The sequence below is a fragment of the Helianthus annuus genome, chromosome 10, assembly GCF_002127325.2.
Source record: "Helianthus annuus cultivar XRQ/B chromosome 10, HanXRQr2.0-SUNRISE, whole genome shotgun sequence".
NCBI classification, from domain to species: domain Eukaryota; kingdom Viridiplantae; phylum Streptophyta; class Magnoliopsida; order Asterales; family Asteraceae; genus Helianthus; species Helianthus annuus.
Genome location: NC_035442.2, coordinates 172828189 through 172840991, shown reverse-complemented (window position 1 = coordinate 172840991; position 12803 = coordinate 172828189). Strand labels below are relative to the sequence as shown.

The following is a 12803-nucleotide window of genomic DNA, read 5'->3' as shown; positions in this document are numbered from 1 at the left end:
TCGCAGAACTCCTAATAAACAATCTTTTTATTTATATATTTTTATGTTTAGGATAATTTTATCATTTATTATGTGTATTTTTACAATTACATACATGTTAAGAGTAATTTTATCATTTTTATATGTAATTTTATAATTACACATATGTAAACTAGTTTTTTTACATATATGTAATTAGTTATGACACATATATATAATTTTGGCAAGAGTAAATTACTGTTTTGGCCCCTGTGGTTTAGCCAGTTTAACAATTTCAGTCCAAAAAGAAATCTTTTAACATATCAGGCCCCGAGGTTGCATTTTATAACGGTTTTGACCCCTGACACTAACTTTGTTACTTTTTTGCAGTTAAGTGCAAGGGTAATTAGGTCATTATATACCTTAAGGGTTGTTTTTTATAATTACAAAGTTTTTTTAATATTTAAGAGATTATTAATGCAATTACTCAAGTTTTTTTAAATTATTTTGTTATTTTCACGATTATTATTTAACAAAATATGTTTCATATATACAAATAAATATGTAGAGTAAATTACTAGTTTTACATTCTTCTCCTTATTCGTTTTCAATTACTTCATTCCCTTCGCTTCCTGGTACAGCTTTCCTTGTCCTTTATGTTTGTCCCAAATTTCAGGCGTTGTCCTTTATCTTTAAAATTGACGAGTTTTGTCCTTAACGTTTCAAAATTCTGCACGTTATGTCCTTTAAGCCAAACCCAGTTTGATTTTTTTGTTAAAGTTGGTCATGTGCCTTGCACATGAGGGCACTTTTGTCATTTTGCCTCCCTAGGGGTTATTTTGTAATAAATTATTATTTAGGGACTATATGTAAAACATTGAAAAATAAAAAAAGAAATATAAAAAAACCTCCCTTCTCTCTTATCGCTTCTCCCCCAAATATTTACAGGCCCACCATCAATCGTCTGCAAAACCAAAATTAACAAGCTTGATTCATGTGGTCAAACTAATGAAATTGAAAAAAAAAAAAAAAAAAAGAACTTCCATTGTTATAAGAATAAATTCAAATTTTACAATCATAATTTTTTTTTGCATATAATAAGCAATCAAAATTGTTCATCAGATGCTATTTTGTAATCCATGAACAATTAGAAACAAATTGATTCAATACACATCAAATTCTCTACATCCAAACTTCCGTAAGAACAGATCATACCTAAATCCAACAAAAAATAACAAAAACTTGAGAAAAACGAACAATAATTGCATCTCAAATATCAAATTACAATACCTAAATTGAGATGTTAGCTAGACAACAATCCAAATCGCAATTTCTCAAAAGAAAACCATTACCAATTCCACCACACCACCCCACTTACTGAGTATCGATGATCAAGGTGAACTCCGGCGAAATTCGAACTCCGGCTAACACGCAGAGAAATCCGGCGAATCTTGTATTTTCTGGTGAGGTCCGAAGATAACACCCAGAGAATTCCGGTGAAGCAGTCTCCGGCCTAAAAGACATAACGTGCAGGATTTTGAAACGTTAAGGACAAAACTCATCAATTTTAAAGACAAAAGACAGCGCCTGAAATTTGGGACAAACATAAAGGACAAAACTTGTAATTTACTCAAATATGTATTTTCATTAAGCCTTTTTATAAATGTCGTTTTTAAATGATTTTTTTAACCTTTTTATAACCGTCTGTCGTTTTTAAAATTATTCGTTTTCAAACACTTGTTTACTAAAATCGTTTCTTTTAAAGTTGTTTGTCTTATAATGTTTTTCTTAAACGATTCATTTTATACCATTCTATATAAAATCATTTTTTAACTTTTTTAAACAATTTGTTTTTTTAGTCATTAATTTTTAAAAGCGTTTATTTTTAACCATTCCTTTTAGAACCGTTTTTTATATCGTTCATTTTTTTAAACTTTGTATTCAATTTACTTATATGCGTTAGGGAAAAATAACTTCAGAAAATGAACGATTACAAAAATCAAAGGAATTTAAAAACAATCGAATTTAAATGAACGATTGGTTTAAAAATAAGATTAGAAAATGATGTTTATAAAAAAACAAAACCTTAAAAAAATAAGTTAACAAGTGTAAGCAACTAGAAAATATACGAATTTAATAAATGAAAGGTGAAAAAATAATGAATTTTGAATAAACAAACGATCCAAAGAAATGGAATATTTGAAAAGGAAATAAACCATTCCAATAAAAGTTTGAAAAATGAACGACCTTTTGCAAATTTTTTATCAGACTGTTTCCTTTTTTCAAATCTTACATTTGTTTTGTTTTTTATACACGTCGTTTTGTAAAATTTAAACAATGAACGACCTAAAAAGTACGTATTTTATAAGTGTTTAAAAATTAAATGAGTTAAAAAATGGCAAAAAAATGAAGTGTTTAAAAAAAATTCAAAATACAAACGACTTTAAAAAGAACGATTTAAAAAACAAACGGTTTAAAAAGGAATAATTTTAAAAACGATAGATGGTTTAAACAAAATGTAAAACAACAAATTATTTTTCAAACGACTTTTATAAAAATACACGGTTAATGAAAATACATATTTATTTGTATATTTAAAACGAATTTTGTTAAATAATAATCGTGAAAATAAGGAAATAATAAAAAAAGCTTGAGTAATTACATTAATAATCTCTTAAATATTAAAAAAAATAATTATCAAAAACAACCCCTAAGGTATATAATGACTTAATTACCCTTATACTTAACTGCAAAAAAGTAACCAAGTTAGTGGCAGGGGTGAAAACCGTTATAAAATGCAACCTCGGGGTCTGATATGTTAAAATATTCCTTTTTGGGCTAAAATGGTTAAATTGGTTAAACCACAGGGGCCAAAACAGTAATTTACTCTTTTGGCAATTAAACATATGTAAACTACTTTTAACATGTATGTAATCAAAGATACATATAATAGATGATAAAAAGATCCTAAATACAAAAACTTATATATAAAATGATTGTTTATTAGGAGTTATATATATATATATATATATATATATATATATATATATCTACCATAATAAAAGAAACCAACTTTTAGACACGTGTCATTCATTGAAGGTATCCTCAAATATTAATTAAATTAATTAAATAAATATAAATTAATATTAAATCTTATCATACTTTAATAAAATATTATCCATAAATCTAAATTGTTAATTTAATATATATATTTAAAATAAATACCTCTCTTTCCTACTTATCTTATATTAAATATATAAATAATAAATTAACATTAAATGTTATCCTAATTTATTAAAAAATAACTCTTTTTATTATTTGGTATACAAAAATTATATATGTTCAACTCATGGAAAACGGGGTTTTTAAGAATATTTTTTTTATTATTTACTATACAGAGTTACATTTATATAACTCGTGTAATACACGAAGTTTTTAAAGATATAACTTTTTATCATGTGGTATGTAAAATTAGATTTATTCAACACGTGTAATACACGGGGTTTATTAAAGATATAATTTTTTTTTATTTGGTAGATTTTTCAACCCGACTATACGTGGGTTTTTTAAAGATATGACGTTTTTAGTATTTAATATACAAAATTACATTTATTTAATCTGTGTAATACACATTGTTTTTAAAGATATAACTTTTTTTAGATCTATTCAACATGTGTAACATACGAGGTTTTAAGGATGTAAATTTTTATTATTTGGTAGATTTATTCAACCCGATTATACACAGGTTTTTTAAAGATACGATGTTTTTAGTATTTAGTATACAAAATTACACTTGTTTAATCAGTGTAATACACATGGTTTTCAAAGATATAACTTTTTTATTATTTGATATATAAAATTACATTTATTTAACTCGTACAATATACGGGGTTCATAAAGATATAACTTTTTATTATTCAATATATAAAATTACCTTTATTTAACCCGTGTAATACACGGGTTCTAACCTAGTATATATATATAATGCATAACACAGTGGCATTTTAAAATACCCAAAACTTAAAAACTTTTTTTTTTGTTTTAATGCATAATGTACAACCTAAAATAAGTGTAAATTAGTCCTTTAAGGCCGGAGGGTATGGAGGCGCCACCAGGGCCACCTCACCCTCTATAGCGCCTCACGGCGCCATACCTCCACACCCTCAAATTCAAAAAGATGCGCTATAGAAGAGGTTTCATCATGGTAACGAGGAAGAAGGGCTTTATCAGGTGGGGCCCACATCTTTGCAACCAATAATTTTTTTTTAATTTTGTTTAATAGGGGGGTGTTATCTCACACCCTGGAAGTTTAGAGAAGGCGTGATAAAGCCACTTGGTTGATGTGGATTCTAGGTGGCGCTGACGTGTCTTGATAAAGCCCCTAGGGGCTCCATCCCACACCCTCCAGCCTAAACACTAATTACACTTTAATTCCCTCATCTTAATTGCTCTTTTAAACACTAATTACACTTTAATCCACTCATAATTGCATTTTAATCTCTCATCTTTAACCAAATTATAGATAACTAGATCCCCTTATAAAAAAACAAACTACTTTCATGATTTTTAAACAGTCATAGCTATTTTGTACGTTAATATTTCTTTTCAAAATACATCATAAAACGAGTATTTTATACTTTTCAATTTGAGTATAGTATTACTATAGTTCTTTAAATAAAAAATTGATACGTTACGTGATTAAGCAAGAACTGAATCGTTAACCGAAAATAGACGAAACCGAACCGAAATCAAGGAAAACTGAATTAACTGAAAATTAATTAACCGAAACCTGAATTAACCAAAACTGATTGTCGATTATTTTTGTACCAACGTTTAACCAAAAATTAACCAAACCGAACGAACCATTCATATTTTCATATATTTCAAGCGTTTATACCTTCGGTTCATGTATTTCATACTTATATCTCCATTTTGTGTATTTATACTTTCATTTCATGTATTTATACATCCATTTTATGTATTTAGACTTCCATTTCATGTATTTATACATCCATTTCATGCATTTATACCTGGATGTCATGTATTTCTAAGAAAAAGTTTTAGCCTAGGTTTAGTTTTGGCTATTAACCGAAATTAAATGAATCAAACAAAAAACTGTTAATATTACCGAATAAACCAAACCAATTAACTGAAAACCACTTGGTTAATAAAAAAGACTAATCGATAACTTCGGTTTTGATTGAGGATAATAATCAAACCAACCGAACAATGCACACCTGATAGTGTCTACGTTTCACGTCGCGTCACGCGAGCACCGTTCGAGTGTATTAAAAAGCAACTTGATTTCTCTCATAATTCATTTTAGCTAACTAAAGTGTGCCATGTGGCAACCTTTTATTTATTTGTTTATTTATTTATTTTTTATAACGTCTTTTGTATATAATTTTAAACTCTTAGAACTTTGTTAATATAGATTTTAGTCCCTCTACTTTAATACAGTTTTCTTCTTATTAGTTAACTTTATTCATATACATAAAGAGTCCGTCTAATTAACTTTGGTAATATACATGTTAGGTCGCTCTACTTTTATTCGTTTTAGTATTTCGCCTTTTAGTGTATTTTCCGTGCTAACGTGACGATCTAATCTGACTCCGCAACGCAGGATAAAAGTATTGGTTATATGTTAAATAACAACATAATGTAATATGTCAATGGTGGTGCTATGGTGACCATTGGTTGTGAGACAGTGGTTAGTGGTCATGCTTTTCCCTTGGATGACACAAAATTTTCGCTGGTTCATTACATCTTGTTATCTCCGAAGAATTTGGAGATTCAAATCGGAAGTGATTTTAAAATTGTTGAAAAGGTCTTGATTTCCATTAACAAAGATATTATGCATGATATGGTTGAATGGTCATGCATGTATTGCTAATGGGTTAAGTTGATTAAGCCTACAGACAAATTAAATCCACCAGAAAAGAAAAGATTGTTTGGCCTTTTAATTCAGTACATCGTCCAAAAATGGTGGTGGAACAGCACACTGAAAAAAAATAAATGTGGGCCTATAATAGCACTAAGCCCAACAAGGTATTACAATCGAGGGAAAGGCCCGGAAGGAAATTTCATGTACAACAATTCCTATTTTATCTTTATTTAGTTTTTTATTGAAATTATGACTCCTAGTTATAAATTAGGGTGCTGTTTATTGTCTAGTAGTTTTTTTTATGAGTAAAGTCTTTTTTGAGTCCTTCTGGTTTGTGCATTTTTAACTATTTGAATCCAAAAATCAAACTTGTCTTAATTTGAGTCCATGTGGTTTGTAATTTTAACCCTTTGAATCCAAAATGAAACCTCCTCCAACCCTTTGAGTCCCTGTGGTTTGTATTTTTAAACCCTTTGAATCCAACCCTTTTAGTCCATGATTTGGATGAGGTTTGCGTTTTGGATTCAAAGGGTTAAAAATACAAACCACGGGGACTCAAATCAAGACATGTTTAATTTTTGGATTCGAATAGTTAAAATGCACAAACCACAAGGACTCAAAAAGGACTTTGTCCTTATAATGAGCTCTGTTATCTTAACCAGGCTCATGCTAGCTTCAGAGTTTGGCTTGGGCATTCCCCCGGGAAACCATACCGTCGGCTGTCACTTGACAGTCTTTGTGCCACCACAAGAACAGAACTCTCTGGCGTAACGCACGGTGGGACGAAAACCCGAGTGGGCTCAGGATAGAGCATGACTCTGCAATGAGGCAAGGCTCTATTTATCATTGTCTAATCCACCAAAGTGACACAAGTGGGGATTTAAATAAGAAGGGTTTGTTTAAATAATGCTAGAAGAAGTGGCATATACACTGAAACATCCAAGTATACAACTACGTATACAAAAAGAAGTTAGGGGAATAGTGCCACGCAGTTGCGTGGCACTTCACTATTCGACCAATTGTTTTATTATTTTATATTCGTTTTAAAATTACGGTTTCGTTTTTAATTTAAAATAAAATTACGTTTTTGCCCCCACTTCAAAACGAAATTTTGTTTTTGTCCCTCGCTCAAAATTACGATTTTCCAATCGGTTCAAAATTATGATTTTATCCCCAAATTACAATTACAATTTTGGCCCGAGTTCAAAAAAAAATTTTTGCTTTTGCCCCAAACTAAAAATGACGATTTTGCGTTTTCACCCCGTTTCAAAAATTATTATTTCGCCTTTAGTTTCAAATTATGTTTTTGGCCGATTCAAAATAAAAGTATGCTTTTGCCCCCCAATTCAAAATTACGATTTTGCCCAAATTCAAATTAAAAATATAGTTTTGTCCCCAACTTAAAATTACGATTTTGTCCTTAGTGCAAAGTTATATTACGCTTTTGTCTCTGGTTCAAATTTATAGCATTGTCATCACTTTAATTTTTGGCAAATTATGATTTTACCTAGCTCAACAAATACAACTTTGCCCTCAGTTCAAATTACAGTATTGCTATCACTTTAATTTTTTTTAGCAAAACTATAAGGGGACTAGGGGTGGAATCACTAGTGATGGATTCCATCACTCCCACTATCCAATCAACTAATGCCATGTCATCAACCATATTTCCATCACTAGTGATAGAAATGGACTAGGGGTGGAATCACTAGTGATGGATTCTATCACTCCCTCCCAATTTTTTTAACTTTTATTTTTAAATTAGAAATTAACAATAAAACACTAAAATTAAAAATTTCATTAATTTTAAAACATACTATTTCAATTTAACATACTAGGAACATACAATTTAAAAAAAAAAAAAAAAAAAAACCTACTCCTCGAATTTAACATACTAGGAACATACAATTTAAAAAAAAAAAAAAAAAAAAAAACCTACTCCTCGTCCGAATCCGGAAACTCCAAACCTAGAGAACCTACTAGTTCGATTAAATCGTATCTCAACCGAAAGTGAGTTTCTTCGTTACGCAATTGTAAATTGATATCTTGTGGAACTTGAACTTGTGTAGGAGGATCCGGTACCCAATCCGGGGATATTGCACGTCCGTCGTGTTTGATCAACATATTGTGCAATATGATACACGCATACACTATGCTATGTATTGCTTTCTTGGTCATCGAACGAACCGGTCGGTGTAGTATACCCCATCTACCCTTTAAAACACCAAACGCCCTCTCAACATCTTTTCTTGCCGATTCTTGCAATTTTTTGAACGCCTTTTCTTTAGCCTCGACGGGAAATGAGGGAGCTTTCACAAAAACAGACCAAGACGGGTAGATACCATCGACAAGATAAAAGCCTCGTCTGTAATGTCGACCGTTCACATAGAAAGGAGAGGAAGGTGCGGTACCATCCGTTACGCTTTGGAACAACGGCGACGTGTGCAACACATTGATGTCGTTGTTTGAACCTGGGACACCGAAATACGAATGCCAAATCCATAAATCATTCTACGCCACCGCTTCTAGTATGATGGTTGGTCTTTTGATGTCTCCCCTCACATACGCCCCTCGCAACTCTCTTGGACAATTTTTCCACTCGATATGTGTACAATCGATGCTACCGAGCATCCCGGGAAAATGCCATCTAGCCTCGTGTGCGGCATAAATACGAGAGATGTCGTGGCTCGTCGGTTTTCGTAAAAACTCGTTAGAATACAACTTAATAACCGCATTGCAAAAAAATTGCAAACACTCACGTGAAGTTCTTTCAGACATAGCTAGGTATTCATCATATTGATCGGGTGGGTTACCTGTCGCTAGTTGGCGAATGGCGGACGTGCATTTTTGAATCGGCGTGAAACTTGGTTTGCCCCTCGCATCGTAACCTTCTTGAAACCATCCCTCGCTTGCCTCGATGTCTCCAACAATCTTTAAAAATAATTCTTTGGGTAAACGAAAACGATCTCTAAACGTTTCGGAATTGTATAGCGGGTTTTCCACAAAATAATCGTTCATCAAAACTTCGTTGGCACGTATACGATCACGGCCGACCATCTTCTTCTTTGGGCGGGACGACTCGGCATCAAGCTCGTTATACACCGACACAAAATAGTTTAGTGTGTCGTTGTCGGAAGACGACTCGGAATCGCTAGACATCGGAAACGTCGAATCGGTAGGGAATTCCATTTGAGAAAGATATATAAAATGTGTGAAGTGGGTTTAAAATGGTTTAAAAGATATAGTTTGGTGTATGAAAAAATGGTTGAAATGTGGATATATATATAGATAAAATGGATTTTTTTTTTATTAAAGTTACCGTTGAAACCAACGGTCATCATCCAAACGGTCGATTTTTTGAGTTTTCCACGCGTTATACACATTACGCGTTAATAATAACACGCGTTAAACTATGGGCGGCGGCGGTGTGCTTATTGATGATCACGCGTGCTCGGGGGTCCATAACGGACCGCCCCGTCCCCTCTAAGAGTGTTTTTTTAATTGGTTTGACTAGATTTAATTTTTTTCCATGTGAAGGAGCTGCCTAACACTCGCTCATTAATCCTGACAAACTACAGTTTTGCCCTGAGCTCAGAACTACGGTCTTGTCATCGTTTTAGTTTTTTTCCTAACAAAACCATAATAGTGTTTTTTAACTGATTGAGAATTATTCGGCTATCGCCCCGCAATGCGGGCAGGGCGTCAACTAGTATAATATAAAAGTTGACCTAAAAACATATAATATCAAAGTTGACCTAGAAACATAAAAGGACATCTCACCTAAGATGAATAATAAAAAATATGAATCCAATTTAAAAAGGTACAAATCAGTCAAAGCATATCTTATTCTGTTTTCATTAGATTTTTCTAAGCATTGCATTTCACAAAATAAAATGAAGTTCAAAAGGAATCATTATTCAATCCTCATTTCTCACTGTCATATTTTGTGAGATGAAAAAAAAAAGTAACAAAAATAAATAAATATTATTAACTAGAGATCAAGATGAAGATTAAAACTACTTAAATGTAGAAGTTGTTAAAAAATCAATAAAAATTTTAAAATAAAGATGATTTTAACTAACTAAATTATAGAGATCATGATGAAAAGGTCAAATGTAATAACCCTCCAAAATGTCACTCCAAAAATCTCAGAATCTGAAACTTGCAATCTCTTCATCATCATCATCATCATCTATTGCACCTTCATCACTCAACGTTTCATCTTCTTCCTCTTCCTCTTCATCTTCATCCATCTCGCTATCGTTGCCTTTTAAACCAGTACTCAACACAACGGTTCCGCCCCCTGATTTCTCCATATCCTTTCTCAATTTCTCCATGTTTTCTTTCCTGCGTTCTTCCTCTAACCGTTCCTTCTCTTCCCGTCTTTTGTCCAGATCAGCTCTACCAATAATCCAAATAAAGTGTGTTTATTATACAACAAAAATAAGCATTCTTTTGATCTAACTATTTAAGTTGAGTTAAAAAATGAGTAGATCCTTATCACCATTTGCAGATCAATTTGTTAATTGTTTTAAAAATTAAAAGTAACCCAGATCAAATCAAAGCGTTCAAGGTCAAATTACAACAGTTGGAGATGTGAACGTTAAGAAGATTATCCGATTGCTGCTGCGAAAGCCATGACTTCATTATTCTTTGAGCCAAAGAATCAAGCACTCTTTGTTGTTAATCTTTGTTGTTAATAGCGAGCATAGCGCCTGCTATAGCGTTTAGCGTGGTGATACAGCAACAGGTCGCAATCTGATATTTTGCGCCTCTATAGCGGGATTATAGGTTGTTTATATTTTAATATAAATAACGATAAAAAATATCTATTAAATAGTGAAATTTTAGTTTTTTTTTTTTTTTGTAAATATACATATAAAAATTAAAAACAGCATATTTTGATAAAATATACATATAAAATATTTCCAAAATTTTCTTCTAATGTATGCTAAACATTTCATCACTATCGCTATGTAGCGTATAGGCAGCAAACCTAGGATCTCTGCTAAAAAATCCTCAAGCGCTTACCACTACGCTACAATATTAAGAAGCATATAAAATTGTTTTTACCGCGAACATTCATATAGATTACAGATAAACGTATGTGGTGTGTGTGTGTGTGAAACATATAACAAAGAGAGTTTGAAGGGTAAATTACTTTTTGAGTCCCTGTGTTTTAGTGGTTTTAACTAGTTGAGTCCAAAAGCAAAAAGTTTAACGACCTGAGTCCCTATAAGCATTTTCATTAACCATTTGAGTCCTTTTGAGTCCAAATTTTAACCTTTTGAGTCCAATTTTTTGGACTCAAATCGTTATAAAATGAACAAAATTGGACTCAAAACGTTATAAAATAAATGGCTAGGGACTCAGGGCGTTAAACTTTTTGATTTTGGACTCAAGTGGTTAAAGCCACTAAAACACAGGGACTCAAAAAGTAATTAACTCGAGTTTGAAAATACTTGTAAGTTTCCATGTACTCATCTGCACTTGCTTGAATAGCTTTAAAGAAAGCATCCATCCCAGAACCAGATACCGCTGAAACTCCAACGGCCCGTAAATTCTTATAGAACTCCTCACGTGCAAGAGAAAGACTTCGAGTCAAAGTTGACGGGTACGAGTTCTCAGATTCTAACGCAGCATGAAACACCTCAAAATCTTCCATCCACTATTCATTTATCACAACAAAAAAGTGTTTAATCTTCAATCAAAAAGATTTTCGTCCCTGTAGTTTGTCCTATCATGCCAGTTCAAGCCAAATTTCAAATTTGTACCATTTCCATCCCTGACCTTCTTGAAACATGCTAGTTTCGTCCAAAAAAACATGAGTTAACTGCCATTTTCGTCCCTGTGGTTTGTCCAAATATTTGATTCAACCTTAGTTTTTTGGACGGAATTGGCATGTTTCAAGAACGTCAGGGACGGAAATAGTACATATTTGAAATTTGGCCTGGACCGACATAACTGGACAAACCACAGGCACGAAAAGAAACTAAAAAGATAATTTCAAAAGTGTATTTCACCTGCAAAGCAAACTGGTGCTGAATGACATCTTTTTGTTGAAAACGACAACCATGGGCAAACGGGTCTTATAAAGGATGCTACAAGCGTAAAGCATTTTGCTCATAAACGTATTCGGACTCTCTGCACGCGGTGTATCAACAACATACGCGATCACAGTTGGAAAAGTCGAAGCAAACGCCTCAGTAATAATCGCTCCGGATGCAGACCAAGTGAATATCTCAATCTGACCAGGGGTATCCACAAGAACGTAATCAAGTTCATCTGCTCGCCTCTCAATTACGTTTACCACCTAACATCACAACACTACGGTTAAAATAAATCAAACAAAAAAAAATGCATAGTACGCCGATACGCGATTGTTTACATCGTCAAATTTTGTGGCAAACAAGTTGAGTGAAGTCAAGATTCCTCCGTTGGGTCCAAGATTAAACTGTTTCATGACTTCTTTATAACGAACAGTGTCTCGTATGTCGATATTGGCCCCAAATGGAAGAGTCATGACAGCTGGATCAAGGTTCAGCGCATACGACCAAATAAGCTTTATTTACAACCAGAAACTGCGTCTGTTTTACACGTCAACCTTTTTATCAAGTAGACCTTTCATTACTTCTTCATACGCCTTCGGTTTTGTTTACGTATAAGCCTCCTACATACACTATTTGTTGACCCCGAACTAGATGAGACGCCTTTTTGACCCGTTGCACCTTGGTTTATTATAGGGCTGGTTATCGGGTCGGAACTGGACCGAAAGGCATGAAAACAAGAACCTGAACTGGACCGAAAGAAGGTCGGTTTGTTATGTGTCTCATGGAATTCGGTTCAGGGTCAGAACTGTTTTATAAACATGTATACAACGATGCGAACTAAACCTAATGATGATCGATTAAGGAGGGTATGTACCATTTACATAAACATATACAGCTCATAGAAATTATTT

At 32.7% G+C, this 12803-nt stretch overlaps 1 pseudogene; it reads right to left on the bottom strand.

The window, feature by feature from the left end:
- Positions 1 to 9950: 9950 nt before the first annotated feature.
- Positions 9951 to 12470, bottom strand: LOC110883351 (annotated as a pseudogene).
- Between the last annotated feature and the right edge of the window lie 333 nt (positions 12471 to 12803).